The following is a 27192-nucleotide window of genomic DNA, read 5'->3' as shown; positions in this document are numbered from 1 at the left end:
CGACGTTTGGCGTGCCCCTGACAACCGACCGCTCTGCTATCACTGCGGGGAAGCCGGCCACACATACCGCCGCTGCCAGTACCGTCAGATGGGCCTACGTGGCTTCGCCGTCAACGCACCGCCCCCACAGCATGGTGAGCTGCCACGTGACATCGCCGACTACTTGGCCACCACTGAATGGGCACCTCGACGTACCTCGCGTTCGCCGTCGCCTGCACGCTACCGTTCCCCTCAGCGACGACAGATGTACAGCGGCCCAAACCGGGGCCGGTCGCCTAGCCCGTATCCGGGAAACTAAGGGCAGCAACCGATGGAGGAGCGGTTGCTCTACGACGAAATGCCGAAGATCCTCCGCGGCCGCCGCCGACGACCACCCGACGAGACCTGCAGAACACGAGGCGAAGCAGACGAAGCCCTGCCGACGAAACCTCGCGGACCGAAGAACACCCGACGACGCAACATGGAAGCAGCGGAACATACCAACACAGCCGTGACCCGACGCCGCGACCCAACCGCAACGCAAGACGACGAACTAGCGACCTCGACGTTATCATCGACGGCCACAACGTCAGCGCTCTCGTCGACACTGGGGCCGACTATTCCGTCGTCAGTGGGCCATTCGCCACCAAGCTGAAGAAAGTAAAGACCGCTTGGAGTGGACCCGAAATCCGGACAGCTGGAGGCCACTTGATAACGCCGATTGGTGTCTGCACGGCGAGAGTCACCATCAATAACCGGACTTATCCTGCGAGCTTTGTAATCCTAAAAAATTGCTACAGGGATGTGATACTTGGAATGGACTTCCTAAGTGACCACGGCGCCGTCATCGACCTTAGGTCTGAGTCGATAACACTAACCTCAGACAAAGCGCTCCCGCCCCGTGCGACGCCACGGAACCATGCATTGAATGTGATAGAAGAGCAGGTGACCATTCCGCCACGCTCCAGCGTCATTATTTCCGTCGGCACCGACAAATCTGCGTACCTTCAAGGCGTCATCGAGGGCGATCAACACCTACTCCAGAACCGTCAAATTTGCGTCGCACGAGGTATAGCCGAGCTGCGTGACGGTAAAGCAAAGGTAGTGCTGACAAACTTCAGCCACGAATATAGGCACCTCAACGTTGGTACGACGGTCGCCTACATCGAAGAATGTGTAGCCGCCAGCGATGCTTTCGCCCTCTTCGATGCTGCCGAACCTGCTTCGACGAGTCGAGGTCTGGAACCACATTCCGACGTCAACCCGAGCCTTCCGAAGGTGAAGCAAGACCAGCTCAAAACCCTGCTCCTGCAATACAAGGACTGCTTTTCATCGTCTTCCAGACTTCGGCAGACACCGATCGCAAGGCATCGCATCATAACAGAAGAAAGTACCAGGCCACTTCGTCAGAGCCCGTACAGAGTTTCGACGCGAGAACGTGAGGCCATAAGGAAACAAGTCGACGAAATGCTACGCGACGACATCATCCAGCCTTCAAAGAGTCCGTGGGCGTCGCCCGTGATGTTAGTGAAGAAGAAGAATGGGACTCTACGTTTCTGCGTCGATTATCGTCGCCTGAACAAAATCACGAAAAAGGACGTGTACCCTCTCCCACGTATAGACGACGTCCTAGATCGACTCCACAACGCGAAGTACTTTTCTTCGATGGACCTCAAGACCGGCTACTGGCAAATCGAAGTCGACGAGAGGGACCGAGAAAAGACTGCCTTCATACACCGGACGGCCTGTTCGAGTTCAAGGTCATGCCCTTTGGTCTTTGCCCGGCACCTGCGACTTTCCAACGAGTCATGGATACTGTATTAGCTGGCTTGAAGTGGCAGACTTGCCTTGTTTACATGGACGACGTCGTTGTGTTTTCCTCGAACTTCGACGAGCACCTTCAGGGACTTCAATCCGTACTTCAAGCAATCAAGAACTCCGGGCTCACCCTGAAGCCAGAAAAGTGCCGCTTCGCGTACCAAGAGCTCTTGTTTTTGGGTCACGTGATCAGCAAGACTGGAGTGCTCCCAGACCCGCAGAAAACAGCTGCCATCGTCGCTTTCCCGCCACCCACCGACAAGAAGGCCGTGCGCCGATTTCTCTTTTAAGGCTTGTGCGCATATTACAGACGCTTTGTCAAAGACTTTTCACGGATAGCCGAGCCACTAACGCAGCTCACGAAGACCGACGTCGAATTCAGGTGGCAAACAGCGCAAGTCGAAGCATTTCATGAACTCAAACGACGCCTGCAGACACATCCGATACTTGCGCATTTCGACGAATACGCCGATACGGAGATTCACACCGATGCAAGCAGCGTAGGACTCGGCGCCGTCCTTGTGCAGCGGACGGGTGGACTGGAAAGGGTTATCTGTTATGCTAGCCGGTCGCTGTCTACGGCAGAGGCAAACTATTCCACAACAGAAAAGGAGTGCCTCGCCATCATCTGGGCTACGTCAAAGTTTCGCCCTTACCTCAACGGCAGGCCCTTCAAAGTTGTGAGCGACCATCACGCCTTGTGTTGGCTAGCTAACTTGAAGGACCCTTCAGGTCGCCTCGCACGGTGGAGCCTAAGACTTCAAGAGTTTGACATTACCGTCGTGTACAAGTCCGGAAGGAAACACTCAGACGCCGACTGCCTGTCTCGTGCCCCCGTCGACCCTCCACCGCCCGACGACCCGGATGACGACAGCTTCTTGGGAGCCATAAGTGCCGACGACTTCGCCGAACGACAGCGAGCCGACCCGGAACTGAAGGGCCTTGTGAATTACCTCGAGGGCAGGATCACCGTTGTTCCGAAGGTATTCACGCGGGGACTGACGTCGTTTTTCTTGCGCCACGGTGTTCTCCTAAAGAAGAACTTCTCACCGCTTCGAGCCGATTGCCTTCTCGTGGTACCCTCGACATTGCGGCCAGAGGTCCTCCAGGCTCTCCACGACGACCCGACGTCTGGACACCTGGGTGTTTCTCGCACGCTAGCAAGAATACAGGAGAAGTACTACTGGCCGCGCCTTTCTGCCGACGTCACCCGTTACGTAAAGACCTGCCGGGACTGTCAGCGACGCAAGACACCGCCCACTAGGCCAGCCGGACTTCTGCAGCCTATCGAGCCACCTCGACGGCCGTTCCAGCAAATCGGGATGGACTTACTGGGGCCGTTCCCGACGTCCAATACCGGAAACAAGTGGATCGTCGTGGCAACTGACTACCTCACCCGCTACGCCGAGACAAAGGCCTTGCCCAAAGGCAGTGCCGCCGAGGTAGCCAAGTTCTTCGTGGAGCACATCGTCTTGCGTCATGGCGCCCCAGAGGTCCTCATCACAGACAGAGGTACCGCCTTTACTGCGGACGTAACTCAGGCGATCTTCAAATACAGCGAGACGAGCCACCGCCGCACCACCGCCTACCACCCGCAGACCAATGGCCTCACCGAGCGCCTAAATAAGACCATCGCCGACATGCTGGTCATGTACGTCGACGTCGAACACAAGACATGGGACGCCATCCTCCCGTACGTGACCTTCGCGTACAACACGGCCGTCCAAGAAACGACGCAGATGACGCCGTACAAGTTGGTCTACGGAAGAAGCCCGGCGACGACGCTCGACGCCATGCTACCCAACGTCACCGGCGAAGAAAATCTCGACGCCGCCGCTTACTTACAGCGCGCCGAAGAAGCACGACAGCTCGCCCGCCTACGGATCAAGAACCAGCAGACGACTGACAGCCGCCGCTACAACCTTCGACGACGCCACATGGAATACCAACCCGGTGACCGTGTATGGGTATGGACGCCAATACGCCGACGGGGACTCAGTGAGAAGCTTCTTCGACGATACTTCGGACCGTACAGGGTACTTCGACGCCTCGGCGCACTCGACTACGAGGTTGTCCCTGATGGCATTACGAACTCTCAGCGGCGCCGTGCACGACCTGAAGTCGTCCATGTCGTGCGCCTCAAACCATTCCTCAGATTCGCACGTTAGCGAATCTGAGGACTGTCATTTTGCTTTATTATTGTGCTTTCTTTCTTGTGCGTATTGTTTATTGTACTTTGTTGCTTTTTTCTTGTTATTTATTGTTGCATGCATTGGCCTGTTCTGTTTTAAGCATCGGGACGATGCTTTTTCAGAGGGGGGCATTGCCACGTGCGTTTATTTATCACTTTTGCTGTATTCGGTTTTCGGCCACAAAGACTGTCAGCAACGCTCAGCGCGAACCGCGCCTCGTTGTTCGAGAACTTTCGCGATCATTGTAGATCGTTTTGTTAAGATTGCGCGCAAGACGCGCACACTCGAGCTTATTCTAGAATTTGCACGACAGCCAGCGATAACGCTGGAATATTCGACGGCACATGTTTAAATGCCGACGCGCTTCACCGCTTGTTAGTTGATCGACGGTCGACGCTCTGTTCGCCGCTATCAGTTTATTGCTGTAAGCTGGAGTTTCATTTTCCCAGCCACAAGTTCGGCCTAATAAAGAGTTTAATCGCGGACGTGCTGACTGCTGCCTTCGTCGACGTCACGGCCACGTGACAATATGCTACGCTCGCGGTGCGCTCGTGGCGGTTTCGCTTGCTTGATATGTACCAAATTCGGTATTGCGCGACGTGACTGTATCACCAACATAAATAACAGGTCGTAAGATGAAAATCATGATATATCTTGTACGGCATGATTTGCAAGCCACGCTGCTGGAGCGTTCGCGGCCCGTTCGCTAGCTTGATATACACCAAAATTGGTATTGCGCCAACGGTACTGTATGACGAACATATTGACGGGCGTCATTCGGCATCTTCTTGCAGTGGCCATCGAACCAGTACAAGTACAGCAACCTTGCAGAGCACTTACCGTGATCTGCAAGGTTGAAGAAAAGTGCCAATCAGTCGACTTCTTCCCCATTAACTTTGATGTGAAGTGGTAATCTGGATAACACATCACGCACTTCCATGTGTGATCTTTTTCGGTACCTAAGGTCGTAGTCAAGCATTACGAGGTGGATCGACGCCTTCGGTTAAACTGAGTAATTGTGCGCATATCGTGGCCTTGGAGGCACGTCGATGACACTGACGCCTAAAGGGTAGCTCATGATCTGACAAAACGTCGGCACTCAAGTGAAAGCGATGTCAGTTTTATGTAAACAAAGTGCATGGTATACATGGTGATGAGATGCATATCACAAGTGGCGGTCGTCGGCGGACAGGAGGAACAATTTATTATCGCTTGCGGAGTCAATATTCATTGCATTCTTATAAAAGCCGACAACCACCAGAGCTACCAAAATCAGCGTTGGCTCGACATGGCGTTCCTGTGGCTTTTTTTCCCTTAAGCAGTACGAAGCGCTGGCGTGGCTCTGCGGTGGGATGTCATGCAGAGTGCCTGTGTTCCATTCCGGCTCAATTTTCATTCTTTGCTTCAATCGAGATTTTTCTTTCATCAGTAACGCCGTCGATGCCGCAATTTCTGCAACACAAAGTCTCCGTAAAACTATCGCTTTAAGATTTCCTAAGTCTGTTTCCGCTGTCCCTGAGTTGATACAGACTGCGAATCACCTGCGGCCCATACACGTATACCATGGGCTGTGTAATTCGGGTATGTGTCACACGTGATTGGTGGAAAATGACCACACGATAGGCAGGTCACGTTGTAAACGAAGAATAAAAACAGCGCTAAACACGGGACGAGAAGAGGACACTTACATGGCGCTCTCCTCGTCCCGTGTTTACCGTTGTTTTTATTCGTCGTTTGCCACGCAGCACCAACTAGCCCAATCAAGCACATTGCTGGAGGTGACGTCATTGATGTCATGATCTGTGAATCTTGTTCTTCATACACTCACTTTCTCCTATGCCAATAAAGGCAGGCAGGCAGGCAGGCAAGCAGACAGACAGACAGACAGACAGACAGACAGACAGACAGAAAGAAAGAAAGAAAGAAAGAAAGAAAGAAAGAAAGAAAGAAAGAAAGAAGGAAAGAAAGAAAGGAAGGAAGAAACGCTCAAAGTTACTTTGGTTCGCTAATATATGCTTCGCATTTTAAATTATGGCCATCGCTTCTGTTTCGATGCAATGGGCTTTTCGTCCCCGTTTTGTTGCATATGCGAAATCACCGCACCAAATCCGTAGAGACATACAGGCATCTTTTGGTACAGCAAGATATGCTTCACAATTAATAGACTGCATGCAGCTGTGAATTAGGACAAGCTGTTGAAAATCGGCCATAGGCTTACGTACCAATGTTCATAGTAAAAAACAGCGCGACAACACAAGGACGAGACAGATGAAACGGGACTAGCGCTGTTTCGTTTCAGCGCTAGTCCCGTGTCATCTGTCTCGTCATCGTGTTTTCGCGCTGTTTTTTTTTCTATGAATGCGTACCAACACGCTCAAGTTCGCAAACGTATGAATGTTCAAGCGCAAAATTTTACCATGAAAACTAACACCAGCATGAACATTATCTTTCCAGCGACGATATTTGAACGGTGTTACCAGCCCCTGCGGGCACTGACGATAGCATAAGCAAAGCTATGAGGACGTCGTATTTTTCCATGTCTCAATTATGTGCGCTTCAATCGCATGCTACGTGCTGCTCCGTGTCTATAGTGTTACGCCTGTGAAACATTCGCGCTATTCTGAAAGTGAACGCATCCCATCCGCGCAACACCTCAAGATCCGAGAGACTTACCTATGTCAACGACGCCGTAAAAAACGGCCAGCAGCCCGTCCAAGCCCACCAATCGTACTGCCCCACCGGGTGCACAGACCACCTGACGCTGAATGCCAGTTGAACTCAAGATGTGTAACAGCTGGTTTGAGGTAACCACGGCCACCCAGCCATCTCCGACAGCGATGCTCTGCAGTAAAAAATTCTAGTTGAGCACCCAGCTGTCCACGTAATACGCATGCGAAGTGGACAATGGCAGAAGGCGCTAAGCAGCAGCAGTGAGCATCGCGTTTCGTGACGACTTGCTTACAAACGCGTTAAATGAAAGTGCCAGATAGCGATGCCGCCGGCATTAGATACTATTCAAGAGTCACTGAACTTCGTTCTGTCCTGTAATAGTTCCGGACTCACCAGCCTGCATCAGCAGTTCCGGACTCACCACTCTGGCATCATTGAACCCGCGTCACTTGTAATTTGTCGCCTATAATGTGCCTGTCATGTCACCTGAAATGTCATCTGTAACTTCGTTGAATACGTTGGTTTATATTCTGATGGTTGGAAAAATAACAAGCGCTTCACTGTAGTGATGCCATGTCAAAAGGTACTCTATTTGTCGTTCCCTTCACTGCCTTTATTTGGCGACATCGAAACTTCCCCCAGAGCCAGAAACAACGGCACCTGCCGACGTAGCACCTGACGTAGCACCTGCGTGTGCGCAAAGAAATTTTTTTGCCCTTCATGTCGATGAAAAAATCAGTTGAAGTCTAGCTGTTGTCTTGTCTCTTTCTATGTCGTCATTTGTGCCTGTTCGCTAGCAATGTGGAAGCACACAATCAATACCAACTAGCTCAGGTTAATGCATTAACGAATGCATTAACACATAAATTAACTGCGTGACAGGCAACATGCTATCAAAAATGAATTGGCCGCCTTTGCGTACGGACATGACAGCTAAAGTAGACGGTATAGGTCATAGGATCAGTTGCAATGTCAATTGCATAAGAAAAACGCATTGGTCGGCTGCTAGCTAGAATTAATGACTCAGTGTGAAAGCGCGACTTCATGAGCACGTAGACAAACGCTGTGTTGCGTCTCTCTGCATCTTCGTGAATTCGTGCTTACAACCTCAGTGATGCTACCGAGGACTTCTGATTTGGAGGAATTTTTGGAGCAGCTAAATTCTCATTTTGGAGCACTTTGGAGCAGCAAGAATTTCCATTTGGAGCGCTTTGGAGAAAGGTAGTTTTGCATCTGGGAGCACTCTGGAGCAGCTAATTTCACATGTTGGAGTACACTAGAGAAGCAAGTTGTGCGTAAGTTCAAGCACCTCGATAATTATTGTGGGGTTCTTATGAAGAGCTTGAAATATATTGATTCATTGCAAATCTCATGGAGAAATTTCAGGAGCACTCCCTATTTCAATCGATATTGCAAAGATAAGGTCATCGTGTAGTTGAGTGTTCTGGAATAACCTCTGCAGCTATTATTTTTGACACTAGAAAATAAACAGAATACTGGAGCAATGAAATTGTACTTTATGAAATCAGACACTAAATACGTCTCTGTGGCTATCAGCAGATTTGGTCCACAAACGCCGCGACGTACAACAGTGCCTCAATGCTCAAGAGTTACACTGTACAAATGAAATCGAGAGTTCGACGGAAGCCCGCCTGGTCGGGAACAAACATGATGAAGGGAACGAAGTACACCGACCAACAATAATGCATTCCCCTAAGAAGACTCCAAGGAAAGAGTCAGGTTCTTTTTCTTTTCGATCGATTGCACTGCAGGGCGCAACATGACGTCACTTAGATAGCCTCAAAAAGCCCTTCCCTCGTTCTGAAGCTTCTCTGTTCTCGCAGGGCTTCCAGATAATCGTTTGCGCATGCGGCGGGGTGCCTGAAGACGGAGATCGACTCGACATCGAGCTTGCGCCAAAGTGTCCGAAAGTGCGTTCAACGGCGGACTACATTATTTAACAAACTTCGTTTTCATATTACAGCGATGCTCTTTATGGTCAGGACATCCCATTTGCACATCGAAAACCCCAGTGCCCTCTGGGCGCCGTGAAAAAAAAAACATGGCTGATCCCTCCGTTATAGGAATCGATATAACACGAAAGTGAAACGTGTCGTCACAGAAGGAGTTGCATCGGTATATGAGAGCTTGTACAATGTCTACTGGTGTTTGGCAGATATAGCACCGCTTCATCTGGACGCACCCACGTTGACGCCTAGTGGTACATCTCTGTACCGACGACTAAGGCCATGATCACGATTTAACCCTTGCGGTAGCTGAAGTTCTTAACATGCACGCGGACACCGCATATGGTTAATCCCGCGCAAAGTTGGCAACAAGCATAATAAACACTGTTACTCGATATGCACTCCTCCAAAGCTTCGTGAAACGCGAACAGAAATGCTACGCGCGTCGTGTCTTCCCTCCAGCCTGGCCGTTAATTCTCACATGGCAAGCAGAGAACACGGTGCGACAGTCAGGCAAGCGTCAGAGAGCTATTTTTTTATGTGGATGGATGCTATGAGCGAGGTTTGGGCTAAAGCCGCCTACTCGCGGTGTTAAAGCGTTGACAAAATTAGACTTCTCTTGGAAACGCGCCGAATGGGACGGTCGTCGCAACGGCGCGTTTATTTTTCGAGCATGGAGGCACACATGTCACTGCCCCATTATAAATGGGACGCTTATAACATCCATCTATTCAAGAGCTGTGTGAACGGAAAGTGTGAAAGATAAAAGGCGCGTTCATGCAGCCTCCGTAATGTGTTTGGAGGCAGCTCAGTGGGCTAAACGCCCGCCAGCCATCGTCGTGGACCGAAAGGTCATGGGTTCGACTCCTGTCAGCGGAACTTTTTCTTATAGTTTCTTTTCTTTGGCATCTGATGGCGTTCATTTTGCTGACGTATTTCCGTGATGGAAGTGCGTCATGAAAATCTTGGTGGACCCCTACATAAAACACTTTCGTGTTAAAATAGCTCATAGGGTACCTTACGCCTAAGACGACTCGAAGGCGAAAGCCATCTCCTTTTTTAGGGGCGAAGCACCTTAAAGCGGCACCCGTTCGTCCCTCGTAGTTGTCGTAGTCGTAGTGGGTAACCAGTCGTAACGCTAGTACCAGATCTTGACCTCCAAGGTGGTGCCGGTGGGAGATTTTTCCTGTGCGTTGTTGAACAATAAAAAATTCGCAGCGTGCGCGTTAACTAAAAGCCAAATTCTTCTGTCTCTCATTCCCCATTAGCAGCCATTGGCATGTTCCAGTAGGAAACGTTAGTAGAAGTAGAAGTGTAAGTGTTAGCTAAAAGCCGACTTCTTCTGTCTCTCATTCCCATTAGCAGCCATTTACCTCCAAGGTAGTGCCTGGTGAGATTTCTCCTGTGCGTGATTAAACAATAAAAATTTTGTTCAGAACGCCGTTGATTGATGAAATAAACCAACGAAAGACGCCAGATGTTTTCTAAAAGCAAAACGAAAGAACGCCAGATGTTTCTAAAGCACAACGAAAAGACGCCAGCTGCTTAACGAAAGACGCCAGATGTTTTCTAAAGCAATGGTTTTCTAAACAATGAAAATTCACAGCGTACATGTAAAATTAAAGTGAGCTGCAAGTCGTCATAACTCATCGAACCTTTAGTATAAACGCGCCCGATCTCACGTCGGTGATGATGTACTGGGCAGAATTCACGGAAGATTCACGGTTTACCGATGAACCTCCGCAGCTTCGCCCACTCATCATCATTCACTCCGTGGATGATGACTTACAAGACTGGGTAGTTCAAGCACAAGTGGCGAACAAGGTGGTTGAGCTGAAGGTGGACACGGGTGCTCAAGCCAATCTTCTGCCGCACTGCATGTATCAACGCATTCAACCAAGAATGCGAATGAAGCCTAGTAGCTCAGTGCTACGAGCGTATGACGGAGGGATTATCAAGCACTTGGGAGTCGTGACAACAAAGGCCACTATTGGCGACAAGTCCGCTGACATCGATTTTTTCGTGGTGAAGAAGGGACGTCAAGCGATTCTAGGGCTCCACGCCAGTGAGGCCTTGGGGCTTTTCCAGCGATCAGTGAGCGCGGTAACGGCATGCAACCGCGAACAAGTGCTTAGAGAATTTCCCGAAGTTTTCACAGGCACGGGGCGCCTTCAACGTCCATACACGATGGTGCTACGGGAGGACTCTGTACCTGTCGTCCAGATGGCCCGACGCGTGCCGCTGTCCCTGCAAGAGCCACTACGACAGGAACTGGACCGAATGCTCCAAGCAGGCATCATCGCCAAAACAGAGGAACCGACTGACTGGGTGAGTCCCCTAGTAATTGTAAGGAAGCATAATGGCGAACTAAGAGTGTGCATTGACCTCGGGAAAATCAATGAATGCTTGAAGCGCGAGCACTAGAGATGCCGCGACGAGAAGACATCGAGGCTGAAATCGCTGGAGCGAAAATTTTTTCTCGACTCGATGCTAAGTCAGGCTTCCATCAGATACCGCTCGACGACGAGACATCTAAAATATGTACATTTTCGACTGCTTTCGGGCGATATAGGTTTTTGAGGCTTCCATTCGGAATCGCCTCGGCCTCCGAAGTCTTCCAAAAAACCATGAGCCAAATATTTGACGCCATCCCAGGAGTGCGCGTTTACGTAGATGATATTCTAATATGGGCGCCCACAAGGAAAGAACATGATGAAAGGCTGAAAGCTGTCCTGGAAGCAGCACGCAATTCTGGTCTAACATTGAACGCGGAAAAGTGCGAAATAGCGGTGGCAAAAATTTCGTTTTTTGTGACGTAATTTCAGAAGAAGACATCCAGCCAAACCCCGCGACTGTGAGGTCGATGCTTGACATGCCAGCATCAACCGATAAGCTAGGAGTACAGCGAGTGCTAGGCGTCGTCAATTATTTCGGAAAGTTTCTGCCAGCGCTGGCTAAAAAAACTCAACTGATGCGCCAGCTGCTAAAGAAGGACACAGTATTTGAATGGAGTGAAAACCAGGCCAAGGAATGGAATGATATGTGCAAATGCTTAAGCATGCAACCTGTGTTGTCGCCATTCGACCCCAAGCGAGACACTAAAATAACCTCGGACGCCTCCCAAAGGGGCATAGGGTCTGCTTTACTGCAACGACACGGGGAATCGTGGAAACCGGTTGCCTACGCTTCGCGGGTACTGACCGAGACACAGGAAAGATACTCGCAGATAGAGAAAGAAGCAATGGCTGTAGTATTTGGATGCGAAAGGTTCCATCACTTCGTGTACGGACGGAAGATCATTCTTGAAACCGATCAGCGTCCACTAATAGCAATCGCTCGGAAGGCGATAGGAGAAATGCCACCCCGACTGCAGCGTTTTTTTCTTCGCTTGCTCAAATATCATTTTGACCTAATTTTTATTCCAGGAAAAAAGTTGATGTTGGCGGACATGCTGTATCGGGCTCCAGTCGACAGAACGGGTACGGACGAGGACAACGAAGACGTGGAAGTGCATGCCGTAAGCATAGTTTCGTCCCTCGTAAGCGAAGCCACTCAAGCCCGGTTGTTGGAAGAAACGAATAAAGACAGTGCCTTAAAGTGCGCCATCGAATCCATAAGAAGTAACCGGCAGATAAACGGACAGCTCAAGGCCTTTTCCAAGGAATTAACTGTGGTAAACGGTATACTATTCAAAGGATGCAAGGTAGTGATACCAAAAACTATGCGTCCGGAGATACTACGCAGCAGGGGCGTAGCCAAGGGGGGGTTCCCCCCCCCCCGAAATTTTGCAGTTTTGCTTGCGTATATAGGCACGCACACAAACAAACGCACGCACGAACATACATAAAGTATGGTTGAACCCCCCCCCCCCGAAAAATATTTCTGGCTACGCCCCTGCTACGCAGAATACACGACGGGCACATGGGGCTTAACAAGTGCAAGGCACGCGCTTGGCTCGCAGTTTTCTGGCCTGGCATGAATGCTGATATTGAAAACGTCGTGAGCACAATGCGCAGTTTGCAAAGCGTACTCCTACAAACAAAAAAGTAAGCCTCTTATGATTCGCCCTGTTCCAGAGCACGCGTGGTACAGAGTCGGCGTTGACATGTTTGAGTATGCCGGGAGCTCCTATCTCTGCGCATATGACGCTTTGTGAAATTTTCCAGAAGTAGAATTACTGCGTGACACGTCGTCTGCCACAGTCATTGACAAATTAAGCGCGGTGTTCGCAAGGTATGGCATTCCAATCGAAGTTTGTACTGACGGAGGGCCTCAATTCACCAGTCGAGAATTCTCAAATTTTGCAAGAAGATATGACTTCAAGCACACCACTTCAAGCCCTAGATTTCCACGCTCGAACGGCTTAGCCAAAAAAGGTGTGCAAGTCGTTAAGAGAATTCTGAAGAAAACCACCGAAGGCAAAAATGATTTTTGGCTCGGATTACTCAATTACAGATCCAGTCCCTTGGAAGACGGTCAGTCACCAGGCGAGCTGCTTCAAGGTCGACGACTGCGCACCCCGATACCCGACTTCCAGGAAGCAACACGCCAGGTGGTGCAAAAGCATCAGCAGACTATGCCAAGGGGGACACGTCTTCCACCTTTGCAGAAAGGGCAAGTTGTCCGCGTCCGGGGAGACACATGGTCAACCAAAGCAAGAGTAATCAACCGCATGCGGCCCAGGTCCTACATCGTAAAGACAGAAAAGGGCGGTGTGATACGACGTAACCGTCAACATCTGCTGCCAACAAGAGAGCCGTTTAGTAGTTCCGAGGAGGATACGTCCGATGAAACATCTAACGAGGAATCAGACCAGCGGCAACTTCCAATGGGCAACGTGGGTGGAGGAGCTGACAACGAGGAACCAGTCCGACGTCAGCTGCCACAAGGCCATACGAGCCCGCCAGCCCAGGCTCTTAGAAGATCTACGCGAAACAGAAGGCGACCGGAGCGGCTAGCGTACGGCGAGAACTTCGTTCAGCGCCCGTGACTGGTCGCCGCTCATCTAACTACGGTTATGCAAAAGTTTTGGTTTTGTTGTTCAAACTAATTGAAAGGATGGAAGATGTATCGATATGGTAATCAAAGCCTGTCACAATGCACTCGACGCCAGCACTTATCGCCGCGCACACTCTGTACTCTTCTGCTCTCCTCTGTACTGTTCAACCCTCTTTCCCTTATTAGCTTTAAATAGGAGCACTGAATAAACCAAAGCGTCTTTTCCTTGCTCGGAACCGGCCCGTGCGTATCTGTCGTAGATCAACAACGAAAAGGGGAGACGTTACGTTACAACGGAAGGGGAGACGTTACTTCACGTAGGTATGCCGCGCATATTGTTTTATATATATATTTTGGTCGACTCGTTGGGTTAGAATTGATTTCACTGCCGTATAAATATGTCTTTCCTGAATAGAAATATTCCAGTTGCAAGTAGCGCGTCGTCCCGTGTACTTCTTTTCGTTGTGTGCCGTTTTCTCGCGCCCCTCAGTCATCATGAAACCAAGGTGTGCTGGTGGAAGGAATTGCAAAAAAGCTCTTCTAGATGATCTTGTGTGGACGCGAAGCCAACATTCAATATTGTTCCATATTGTCACGTGGTCGTGACGTCGACGAAAGCAGCAGACAGCGTATCCGAGATGAAACTTTTTATTTGGCCGAACTTGTGGCCGGGAAACAAAGTCAAACTACAGCAATACGCTGATAGCGGCGAATAGAGCGTCGACCGTGGAAAAACTGACAAGCGGTGGAGCGTGTCGGCATTTATCATGTGCCGTCGAATATTCCAGCGTTAACGCTGGCTGTCGCGCAAGTTCTAGAATGAGCTCGAGTGTTCGCGTCTTGCGCGCAATCTCAACAAAACGATCTACAATATTCGCGAAGCTTCTCGAACAATGAGGCGCCGTTTGCGCTGAGCGTTGCTGACAGTCTTTGTGGGCGAAAACCGAATGCAGCAAAAGTGATAATAAGAAACGCACGTGGCAATATATTTATTGCAAGCATTCCCAGATATCATTCCGCGCTGTCTCGAAACATAAGCAAGACATTTTGGCGGCAAGCGTGTAGTTATTACTCAACATTGCTTTAATTAGGTGCTATGCGACGCTTGAGGCGAGCAGCGTTTCTGGAACACACGTCATCTGCCGATGAATCGCCGCCATACTTTCTCGTTACCGATAGGCCTAGACGTAACGAGCCTCTGCAGGGAACGCGTTTTTCCGTCCAGCCGACTTGCACAACAGAAGCTACGTCGGCCCCGTACATGGCATCGTGGCTTACTCGGTTAGCACGCTGTTTACTTAGCGGAATAACTCTTCCTCCGTGCTCAATCAAGCTGCATGCACATGTTTCCACGCGGCCGCGGTCCGATTGCCGGTGACAGACGCCCTATAACTCGAGCGTCTGGCCGAATTCCGCGCAACTTCCGTCGATATTATCAGGATGGCGCAGTAAATCCAATTTGGCGCACTTTGGCGCCATTGGCGCGGGACTGTAATCACTGCAACCTATCCTGAGCGCGACTGTTAAGACATTATTACTGGACTTTTATCGGCAGGAGTCAGAAGTAGACGGAATAACTAATCTTTCTGAAAGTACAGAAAATACAAAAGGAAAGAAAAGTGCTTTCAACAGAAATGCTAACCGATTTGTTCGACGAAGAGCTTAACAGAGCCACAACAGCGTAAGAACGAATGTATACCAAATGACCCGTATCTTCACGCTTAACAGCTTCAAGTAACGCTGCAGACACTACAACAAATACATAGGGTGGACACACGGAAGAGCAAACAACCACGACCTGTCAGTCTCAAGTTTTACGGCTGCAGAGAAAATACAAAAGTATAAGATCGTGTAAAAATAAAAAAGGAAATGGTATATCCATTTCCAGTGATGCTACCAATGACTTCTGATACGGAGCAATTTTTTCGCCAGCAAAATCTCTATTTTTGTTCATTTTGGAGCAGGTCATTTTGAATCTGGGAGCAACCTGGAGCAGCTTATTTCACATGCTGGACTACGCCAGAGAAACAAGTTTCATTTACATTCAAGCACCTAAATAATGATCATGGGGCTGTTATGAAGGACGAAATAAATCTTTGGGTTCAATGCATATATCACGGAGAAAATGCTCGCCGGAGCACTCATGATTCCACTCGATAGTGCAAAAGCAAGGTTGATCCTGTTGCATCGGCAGCTGTGTCACAACCGGTGCGTCACACTGAGCAAGCGTTAGCTTTTTCCTGACTGTGTCCTCTTTCCTTTTCCCCTCACCACGATACCACACTAACGCCCTGCTATGATGAAACCACGCTATGATTATGAGGGACGTCAAAGTGGAGGGCTCCGGAAATTTCGACCACCTGGGGTTCTCTCACGTGCACCTAAATCTGAGTACACGGGCCTCAAGCATGTTGCCCGAGGCTACTGATCGCGTGTAATAAGTAGAGACCGGATTTTAGGCAAATGCCTATTTTGTTCCTTCCATTCCTGTCTCGCCATGTTGATATATGAGCATGAATTAGACGTTAAGAAGGGCTTTTAATGTGTTTTAGGGGCGAAGCTCCTTAAAGCGGCACCCGTTCGTCCCCGTCGTAGTGCGTAACCAGTCTTAACGCTAGTACCAGATCTTGACCTCCAAGGTGGTGCCGGTGGGAGATTTCTCCTGTGCGTTGTTGAACAATAAAAAATTCGCAGCGTGCGCGTTAACTAAAAGCCGAATTCTGTCTCTCATTCCCCATTAGCAGCCATTGGCATGTTCCAGTAGGAAACGTTAGTAGAAGTAGAAGTGTAAGTGTTAGCTAAAAGCCGACTTCTTCTGTCTCTCATTCCCATTAGCAGCCATTGTTTACCTCCAAGGTAGTGCCTGGTGAGATTTCTCCTGTGCGCGATGAAACAATAAAAATTTTGTTCAAAACGCCGTTGATTGATAAAATAAACCAACTAAAGACGCCAGATCTTTTCTAAAAGCAAAACGAAAAGACGCCAGATGTTTCAAAGCAAAACGAAAAGACGCCAGCTGCTTAACGAAAGACGCCAGATGTTTTCTAAAGCAATGGTTTTCTAAACAATGAAAATTCACAGCGCACATGTAAAATTAAAGTGAGCTGCAAGTCGTCATAACACTCATCGAACCTTTAGTATAAACGCGCCCGGTCTCAGGTCGGTGATGATGTACTGGGCAGAATTCACGGAAGATTCACGGTTTACCGATGAACCTCCGCAGCTTCGCCCACTCATCATCATTCACTCCGTGGATATGCTGTGATTTTTTTATCGTGCCTATAAAAGCCTATTTTTGGCATTTGGGCCAAAATGCTTACAAATGTCTATTTTGAAAATTGGCACTTATATGAAAGATATTTAGCCTCATGTTCACTGCCGGCTGCTGTTTGAGACCATTATTCATGTTACCGCGTAGCAATGACTGCTGGGAACAATGGGGTTCAACCTAGTCCTCTAGTTGAACTAACTAACGGAAGCAATCGCTAGGAGCAGGGAAGTGGGACACGCTGGCGAGCGGTCGCCGTCGCCCTGACATGGCGCGAGCGGTTGGCGAATGAGGAACCGCGGAGAGCCGTCAGCGGAAAGAAGAGTGAAGAGCAAACAAACGAAATAAAAATGTGATGTGCGCGCAGCTTTTTTAAATGCGAAGCATTTCTTAGCGAACCTTTGGCACTTTGAGCATTTCTATCTACGTATCTATCTATCTATCTATCTATCTATCTATCTATCTAGCCGCCTACGTCTGGGTGCTCTCATGATCGCCTCCTTAACTTTGTGCGGACGAAAATTGGCATGGGAGGGTAGGAGGATTTTACAAATACGACTGTCGGGTCATAACATGAATAACATGAAAGTCCTGTCGCGTACGTCGTCAAACCGTTTCCTCTAGACACGTGTGGCACATAGCCGTTTACCTCGGGCCACGGTTTACGGGTATGCGCCGCAGGTGATTAACAGTTTATATCTACCCAGGAACGGCGAGAACAGACATTGGTAACTCAAATGCGAGAGCGTTAAGAAAAACTGACATCGGCAGCGTTGACTCGACAAATGTAAAGAATGAAAATTAGGATCCAAGCAGGAATCGAACCCAAGCATTCCGCGTGGAAATCAGGTATTCTACCACAGAGCTACACCAGATCTATAAACTGGTTTGGAAAAACAGCCTGTGCAAGCGTAATGCCAGTGCAACGTCAATTGTGGTTGTGGTGGTGGCTTTCTAATTTTACAAGAAAGCAACACACTACATATGTACTTTTAAGATACAGGCGCCATATCAGATTAACGTCTGCGGTTCCAGTGTTGTCTCCGCTTTTATAGCAGTCTAATAAACATTATATTTGTATTCCTATGATTTAGCAAGCTATATTGAAGCATTACTCGACCCCAGAGGACTATATTAACGAAAGTTACGTATGATATTCACATAATCGCATCGTAAAGTGAACTTAGTCCGCCAGAACGACGCAGTGTCCTCTTCATTTCCTACGAGGCTGGGCGATGGCTTCATCCTAACCGAGGATAATGACTGATTGACAGCCGCTTTGTAGACTAGGCTACGTAGGCCACATGCGCCCAGGTAGTCTACGAATACGACAAGCACTATCCACTGATGTTGGTCTACGTAGCACTACCCAGGCCTATAATCCTCGACGGCCTATACCTCACTAGCGCGAAGGGTGACTTCAGGTTCCGACATGTCGCCGGCTCTATCGACACACAATTTGTCGGCAAAATGACCGAGGCATCCACGATTTCCAACAGCTGTACTATACCTCATACTTCACTACACATGGACCACTCGCCACCGCGATCACGACCAGATCCGATAACAAGTCATGACCAGCTGCATGCTGGTGCTCACTGATCACGATGATGATGACCTTGCTCAAGAATTGTCAAGAACCTCTTCCACACATGCACACGGGTTCGTGAAACGTGCGTGCGTTCTCCATCATAAGGGACAAGTATAAGCACTTCAGCTTACTGCTTCTGGTGTTGGTAATACCCACGTTGCCGTTGGCAGCGTTACGTAACTGTAAAGAACTGGTTATATAACACGTATGCGGCTTTTCAACATATATGTGCTGCGTATAAAATTGATACAAACCCTTAGCGTCATTTTGTAACGTTTCGGTGAGTAAAAAAAACATTACGCCACAGTCACCTTCCCGCCGTATGCTTCGCATAACATCGACTCCCACGGTACTTGGGATCTGCCGAATTTTTTTGTTTGTAATTTACTCTTAAGGTGTTCACTGTAGTAGCGTAGCCGGAAGTTCTTTTCGGTGAGGGGGGAGGCAGAAGGGCTAAATTCCCCCCTCCCCCACACCTGGCTGCGCCAGTGGTTCACTACCAGGGCAGATATTGACTTTACGCGATTCGACGCGGCCAAGAGGACTAATCCCTCCCTTCTGGTCTTTTAGCAACCTGGCTGTCTGCTCCCTGCTCTGCCCTTCTCAGTAATGCCAACAAGACACACAGGAGTGTGTTGATTCGACAATGGACACTTGACCCTGCAGAACACGGGACAGACCGTGCTCTGCAAACCGTGCGGGACAAAGCACAATCGCACGGCTATGCTGAACAGTTGGCGCCTTTGTGCCATATGAAGCAATAAAATTTTTGCTTTTTGTCGTAGGTAGAGGTCGCGCACGTGCTTGTTTGAAATTATTTGTATTTATGTCAAAGTTTGCCTGCCTATTTTTGGCGCCTAAAACGAGCTTTCTATGCCTAAAAATCCGGCTTCTAGTAAAAAGTATGTTTACGAAGGAGATCATCAAGACAACACCACAAAATAGCTTGCATATGCAGTTACTGCCCAAAGCTTTATTCGCAATGCGCGCCGTGCTCTTCAAGATGGCGCCAGGAGGAGGGCTCACCATGGAGGAAGGAAACACTAAGGAGAGGCACTGACGTCACATTCGTGAAGCCTCCGCATCGCGAACACCCGCACTGCCTCCTAGCGAAGGAGCAGCGAAACATTTCGCGATTTCCGGCGCGTCGTTCGCAAGCGCATGCGCGCATCGAGCGAGTCGCGAAACTTTTGCAGCGTTTTTTTTTTGTTTTTCTCCGTGCAAGCGGCGTAGTCGATTCACGCGTGCTGCTCCTTCTGTGTGTTCGTTAGGAAAGCTACGCAGTGCCCAGCTGTTGCGTATACCCTGTGCAAATCGCGTGCGCTGCGGACAGTACCGGGTGTCACTTTTCATGTGTACGTATACGTTCGCTTCATTACTAATCACTAAGGCATGGTATTTGCATGCGGAGCTCTCGGATTTGCGCTCTGTGCTTGTTACTCGTTGTGTCAACTCGGAACACACGTGAAATTTTGTTTTTGGCGTATGACGCGTCGTACATACCATGCGCTGAAGGCATCCTACGTTCTAGAGGCTGTGTCGTTCAAACGATAGGGCAATAAACTTTTGTTGTTGTTATCGGACTACGTGATGTATGTATTGTGCGGTGTGCGCTCGCTGCGTGGTTGTGTTGTGTGCGCACTGGATTTACAAACTTTACGTGCACGATCGCGTATACAATACAGCGGTGTCTTCTTTTCGACGTGAAGTTACCTCAACTATAGGTTGGCGTTGCGCCGAATAGCTACTGCGCTCACTCCATATACACGAGCAAAGAAGCGCTAGTCGGGCAATAGATGTGGAAATCGGGCTACGAGAAAGGAAAAGAAAGGCCTAACGCCCAGCAGAACGCGTCAGTCACTGCTAGGGCTGTTCGAATACGATAAGGCAGGGGCTGAATGTGTTTGATTACGGCATGTACAGGTACTTTCTCTACTGTTGCACAAAAACGTTCCACGAAGAATTTCAACACGCAGCGCTCGGGCCTGCCACGCACGAACAGCCTGGTAAACGTCTGCTTGCAACATTTTACGGCGTGCGAACCGCACAATACGCGCTAAGTTTACGCAGGACTACAGATCCGAGCAGAAGCGAACCACCGCGGAGAGCACGCCGAGCACGCCGCGGGGCGTCTGCTGTTTTGTTTCCCCATACCGGTTTGTTTGCCCCATAAATCTGACGTCACTTCCGCCACACTTTTCGCAATGCATTGGGATACGATAGGGCCTCTCCTTAGTTTTTCCTTCCTCCATGGGGTCAACCCGTTTGTTAGCATAGGAACAGATAGGACGTGCGGACGTACGGCCCATGCCACTTTCATCGGATGAAGTCATGAGCTGCGCTGAAATGGATATGAGACTAACATACTTTCCCAAACCATAGAAAGTGCTAAGTACTCGCCACCTAATTGTTTGCTGCGGTGTGAAAGGTTATATTTCAGCTCCGTTACCGTGCATAACGATGCTTCGCGAAATCTCGTGCGTCCTACATAAAACTGCATGAACTAGAATTGACGTATGAGCTGAACGGCACTCCGAGGTAGTATGTACCGAGCCTGCCTGACGGATTTGCCGCAGAAGTAGGCCGCCAGCGAGTAGCGCCATCGCTGCTGCACGGGACCACACGTTTAACGTGGTGATGGTTTGCAAACATAATACGCCGTCGTCATTCCTTGTGCAGTCGAGAACGCGGAGTTACGTCTTCAACGGAACACAAGCATTTAACATCCCGTTCAGTAACGCTTGTGTCACAGCCATGCTGAGACTCTAGCCGTGTGCAATTCACTTCACTCGCATGTTGCAGGTTCGATCAGCACGATCGAAACATGAATATCGAAAAGAATGCACACGTATGCTCTTCGCAACGTCGAGGAAGTTAGCCGAGAAGCGTGGATTGTGGCCGTGACTGCACGTTCCATCGCTCTAACCATTTCGCTTCGCTGGTAGAGCTCGAGCGTGATGCCGGCATGCGGCGCTCCATAATATCGACAATAATTGTGATACATGCAATACACAAGAGGAACTATGCTTTTATTTTGATCTCGCTCAAGGATATTATACATTAAATAGAATCAAAGTGACTTACGAGCGTGAAAGATCATTAACGCACGAGGGGACGTGAAGTGCAACTCGCTCCTCGTGAGTTAGCAGCTGGTCGTTCATCGTCGCTGTCAGTCTCGTGCCTTCACAGTCTTCTACGTCCAGTGAAAAATCCTCGTCGTCAAGATGGTTTCTTTCAACATCACTGCTGAAAGCAATGTGAAGAATTTCCTCCGCCGAACGACTTCGACCACTCCGCGTCACCACGTTTACAATTAGAGAGACGTCTGGGCGCGGAGAACACTTTGCTCTCAGACCGGTCAACAAGCAAATCGCTTGCAGTGTGCTGCCACCTATCAACAAACGTACAAAAACAAGCGGCGCAGCGGTGGCTATGAAACCCAACACACTGGCGAAGGACGGCGTGGATGGAAAGCGTTCGCTCCACGAAAGGCGTCGAGCAGACGCGTCCTCGAATGATTGAAACGTCGCTCGCACGATTCGTAACAGCGCTTTGCTGACAAAGGATAGAGGCCCTTTTTTAATGTATCGCCAACTTGGAATCGCTCAGTTATCAAGAGCACATCGCGAGCCAGCGCATCCTCCCGCGTACAGTGTTATGGACTCATGCACTACAAGAAACACTGACCAATGCTATATGAAAGTAAAACAGGGTGAGCTTCAACTGAATATGTCAGACGATAGCATTTAACTAACCTACGTGGCTACAGAAAGCCTCGCGAAGCTGATAGTATGTGTACGCTCTGGGCTGGCATTGAAAGCGCAAGTTGCCACGTATTTTCACGAAAACTTCGCGTCTCGCAAGGACGAATCAGATTTCTCGTGTCACGGAGGGCCCGGTTTGTTCACCGATGCAGGGAACATGCAAAGTCGTAGTGTTCCTTTCTTACCAACGCGTTCACACTAAGGCTAGCACAGCCGAACAAGGGAGCGACTGCGTAGTGCTGCCATTTGTCGTCTACTAACCCTCCTCGAGAGGACGCTCCTGAATTCCGCTTGGCGGCGCGACAGTCTATAGGCATTGCGAGTACCCTAAACTGAACTGCACATGTGGACTAAATTATTCTTTAATTTCGCATTGTTCAAATGAGAATTTTTCACGGATGAACAAAGTAAACAAAAATGCAATGCACGTGAGTGGAAAGTGCTTATGTCACAGTAAATGTGTTAAGCGACAAAGGAAACCATACACTTGCGCCACAGCCTGGTAACAGTGTAGGTGAGGAAAGGCTTCGGAGGGAATACAGCGCAAGGGAGGACGGGGACAAGGAAGGGCGACGCACACAGACCGCTGTGTTCCCTCCGGTGTCTAACCAACACGCCCAAGCTTCGATACTGAGGAAAGGCTGTTTATAGTGGGCTTGTTGATAAAATCCAAAGTTTGACGGGAACCCGTCTGGCCGGGGAAGTACACAGTGCAAACGCGAAAATATACACTGACCAAAAAGGAACACTGTTTACTTGGCGTTTCGACCCCCCCCCCCCATACAAGAGCCTGGAGTAAATCTCACCTGGATTATGTCGCCCTCGTCGACGTTCCGCGACCAGCAATAAAAGGGCCGACGTGTGCTGAACCAATGCACAGAGGAACGTGTAGCCATCACGGCCACACCCTCACCCAACGCGGTTCCAACCACGTGGTTGTCGTCGAGCTTGATGCGTAGGAAAAGCCGCGCTCCGCTAGCGCACACAAACAGCTTGGCCGCTCCATCACTAGCCACATGCACCAGTATTGAGCCATGCTGGTTGTTGGTCATCTGCGTTGAAGATGCATTCGGAAGACGAGACTGGTAAGATAGAAGTAGCAAGCGTGTTTAGGAGCGCACAGCAGAAATTTAAGAAATTTTTCGGAACCGCCGACCCAGCATTGACAAGTTTACCAGCCTCCCCTCCCCCCTCCCCAACAAGAGCTTGATTAGTCAGCAAGAAGAGAAATAACACTCTGTTAAATAAGTGACTGTCACATAAACGTCATCCTTCTGTGCAGGCTTGTCATTACAGTTAAAAGTAAAACCAATGGTGTGTAGTTTGCGTCTCCGTTTCCAGCTTAGGAAAACCTGATTTCTGTCTAAGAAAGCGCACTGTGTTTCACATGGCGTCGAGACCTGCGTCAATGCATAGCAAAAAGAAGCAGGTGTTTCTCCGGGTTCGAGACAAATGCCGTTACTACAAAAGCAAACTCAATTACGGCGATATTCACGCACAAACGATAAGTAAAATACTCGAATGGCTACCCACATCATAATGGTAGTGTTTATTCCGCAAAAGCACTCAATGAAGTACATAGTTACAAATGACTAGGATCGTAGAGCACTGTATCGAGCCAGCGAGGCGCTTGCGCTTTATTAGAAGTCACGATGGTGAATTCAACAGTGGCTAACTTGTTGCTGGCGTCAGCCTTGTCGTCTTGCTTCTGTCCTGTTGGGCATGACATGCACGACCAGAAGACCTAATGCATGCGCACAACATTGCCCTCATTGCAGACGAAGCCTCTCCGGGCGAATAAATCGATCTGTCTCACCATGAACGGTTTCAGGAGGGTGATCTGAACCCCTTGGCTCTTGGCAGCTCTTCTAACACTTGTTGTCGGATGGGCAATCGTATTGGGGACTTCTGGGAGTCTAATGAGAATAAGAAAACTTGGAGGACGCTTGAGCTTCGCATTCAAGAGTAGAACGCGACAGCGTAATCGGGCCCCGTCGCCTTCGCTTCTTGGTGGACACCTCAACCGTGGCGCAAGGACACGCAGAAAGACAAAGCTGATTTTTCGCTCACAACCAACGACGCCGACACCCGAATTTCTGCGAAGCGAGCTTTAAAACGCTATTACGTTAAAAGGCCGATCATAGGTGGATAAATGTTTTACAGTGCAGATGCCCTTACGGACTTGGTGCCGGTGTAGTCGTCTCGCTATCCACGGCGTTCGCTAAATCTCAAATGATCGACCGCGGAGACTAGGTGTTACTGAAGGGAGGAGTAAATAAATAAGTGAATAAATGAAAATTCGGCGGATCTCACACATTGTGGGAATCGATTTCATGCGAAGCAGTCAGCGAGTGGCAGCCTATGCTGCATTTTTTTTGCTTTGAGCCAAGCGTTACGAGGTGGCTCGACGACTTTGTGTAAATTGGGTATTCTGAATAGCGTGGGCTTCCCGCGCACGTCGACTACACTGGCATGTACAAATGGTCTGACGCAACCATAGGTCGGCAAAAAAATTCGAGCTCACTCAGACTCATTCAAGAAAAATATTTTGCTCTGAGGGCTCACTGGGACTCAGACTCACCAAAATTTTCCTCAACCGGACTCACTCCGACTCACTAAACATTTCCTCAACTGGACTCACTCAGACTCACACTCGCCAGTATCTTACTCAGCCGGACTCACTCAGACTCACGGCTTCACCTCTGAGTGAGTCGACTCGTGAGTCCGTTGGTGTAAAATTAGCTTTTCCATCTTGGTGTCAATCCTCTTTAACGCCAATGTCACATAACCGGTACCCAACAATACGCCGTCCAATTCATCATAATTTCTTCGTGTTCTCACGTGGTCATCCTGGGATGGGATTTTCTCGCCCGCCACGACACCATAATTCACTGCGCACCACCTGAATGAGAGCTCCCACCATTCTCAGATTTGACGCCGGCAGATAGTCCATCGGCTGCGACGAAGGTACTTGTCAAAGACGATACCACAGGTCATGCGAACTCGTCAACGGCTGTGTCAGTCTATTGCACCGGTCGCTCTGACACCGTTGCACTCCTTTCTTCATGTGACCGCCTTTTCACTGGGAAAGGCTTGCTGGTGCCATTTCCGACCGTGTGAAGTCACTCAGGACGACACCCATGTTTCTGTTACCAACCCATCCCCGTTAATTGTTACGTCGGTACGAGGGGAATGTCTCGGCAAAGTGGAACCCCTGAAGACGCACAAGTCATGGACGCACCGGGTGACACGCAATGTGCCAGCTCCCGTACGATCAGTGCTGTTTCCACATCTGAGTCGTCATCCGATGATGTATTTTGTTCCTCGATTGCTGACAACATTACGTCGGTCGAGCGTTCCCAGCTTCTACGCCTGTTGAATTTCGGTCTTTGTTCCACGTCGCCCAAACCTCTTGGCCGCACGTCTGCTGTCACGCATCGCACAGACACTGGCGCCCAACCACCACTGCGGCAACGTCCATATCGCGTATCTCCAGCACAGCGTCGTGTAATTAACAAGCAATTCTTGCAAATCAGTTCTGCGGAATCGCGCAAGGTGGCGGAAGGGTTAAGAAAGAGAAAATAGAGAACCACCCGTTTGTAGCACGAAGCCACAAGGAAATCCATACGGATTTCTCACAAATAAAGCCTCTTGCCGAAAAATTCGTCCTGGTCCGGGGTTCGAACCCGGGACCAACGCCTTTCCGGGGCGGTCGCTCTACCAACTGAGCTAACCAGGAAGCTAGCAATTGGCAGCGCGAGGGCGAATTCATTGACTCATTCATTGTTCCTTCGAGTTGTCGATGAATTCGCCCTCGCGCTGCCAATTGCTAGCTTCCTGGTTAGCTCAGTTGGTAGAGCGACCGCCCCGGAAAGGCGTTGGTCCCGGGTTCGAACCCCGGACCAGGACGAATTTTTCGGCAACTAAGAGGCTTTATTTGTGAGAAATCCGTATGGATTTCCTTGTGGCTTCGTGCTACAAACGGGTGGTTGTCTATTTTCTCTTTCTTAACAAGCAAGTCGACTACATGCTTTCCCGCGATGCTTTGAAACCCTCAAATAGCTCGTGGGCGTCTCCTGTCGTTCTCGTTGCGAAGAAGGACTGCTCTGTGCGGTTCTTTGCGGACTACCGACGCCTAAATAAGATCACCCGTAAGGACGTTTATCCCCTACCTCGAATAGACGGCGCTATTGACAGTCTGAAACATAGGTCGGCAAACTCACTCATGAGTCGACTCACTCAGACTCAGATCGAGCCGTGAGTCTCAGTCTGAGTGAGTCTCGGTGAGCAATCTTTTGGTGAGCTTGAGTCCGAGTGAGTCCGGATCAAAAACATTTTAGCGAGTCTGAGTCCGAGTGAGTCCGATGGAAGGAATTTTTTATGAGTCTGAGTCCGAGTGACCCTGAGCGCCAACTATATTTCTTGAGTGAGTCTGAGTGAGCTCCACACTTCTTTGCCGATTAATAGTTCTATCTTCGCAACTTCAGCATTACTATCAGCTTTATATCGAGCGACCCGAGCGACCGCCTACAGTCGACACAGGACATACGCACCCAATACATACGTGATTGTGGGAGACGCGACTCGCTGAACGGACTCTGGGAAGCCAACTGGCAACCCTAAGTCAGGCCCGCCGAGCCGCTATAGCCAGTGGAGCCTTGGAAGAAGGGCCCCACCCGCAATGAGCCACATTATTATTTTTTTTCTCAATCAATGTCGTTTCCTCTCTCGCTCGACTCACGTTTATAATCCCGCCAACTCACACATACCTAATGCGCTAGCGTTCATACGGCAGCTCAATATTTAGTATTCAGAGGCTTGGCTTCTGTAAGGGAGGATGGGGTATGTTGACCCCCCCCCCCGGTAAACTCTTTCCCGGGAAGTACTTGATAAAAATGTCTCGTGTGAGTCACCGCTTTCAATAAAAATGCCCTTACTGAGCTGC

At 49.4% G+C, this 27192-nt stretch overlaps 1 long non-coding RNA gene and 2 other non-coding genes across 3 annotated transcripts in view; 1 reads left to right on the top strand and 2 right to left on the bottom strand.

Moving 5' to 3' along the window:
- The window catches only part of LOC119386452 (uncharacterized), a 77834-nt gene extending 71020 nt beyond the window's left edge, over positions 1-6814 (bottom strand). The window contains exon 1 of the long non-coding RNA XR_005182270.2: positions 6663-6814. This is a non-coding gene — a long non-coding RNA (uncharacterized LOC119386452). The remainder of the gene's footprint in view (positions 1-6662) is intronic.
- A 19098-nt stretch (positions 6815-25912) lies between these two features.
- On the bottom strand, positions 25913-25986 carry Trnas-gga (transfer RNA serine (anticodon GGA)). The gene has a single exon. It is a non-coding gene; the product is annotated as a tRNA-Ser (tRNA).
- A 96-nt stretch (positions 25987-26082) lies between these two features.
- Trnas-gga (transfer RNA serine (anticodon GGA)) lies at positions 26083-26156 on the top strand. The gene has a single exon. It is a non-coding gene; the product is annotated as a tRNA-Ser (tRNA).
- The last annotated feature ends 1036 nt before the right edge of the window (positions 26157-27192 follow it).

The sequence above is a fragment of the Rhipicephalus sanguineus genome, chromosome 3 (assembly GCF_013339695.2).
Source record: "Rhipicephalus sanguineus isolate Rsan-2018 chromosome 3, BIME_Rsan_1.4, whole genome shotgun sequence".
NCBI classification, from domain to species: domain Eukaryota; kingdom Metazoa; phylum Arthropoda; class Arachnida; order Ixodida; family Ixodidae; genus Rhipicephalus; species Rhipicephalus sanguineus.
Note: the sequence above shows the minus strand (reverse complement) of the source record. Positions and strands in the feature narration are given on the sequence as shown.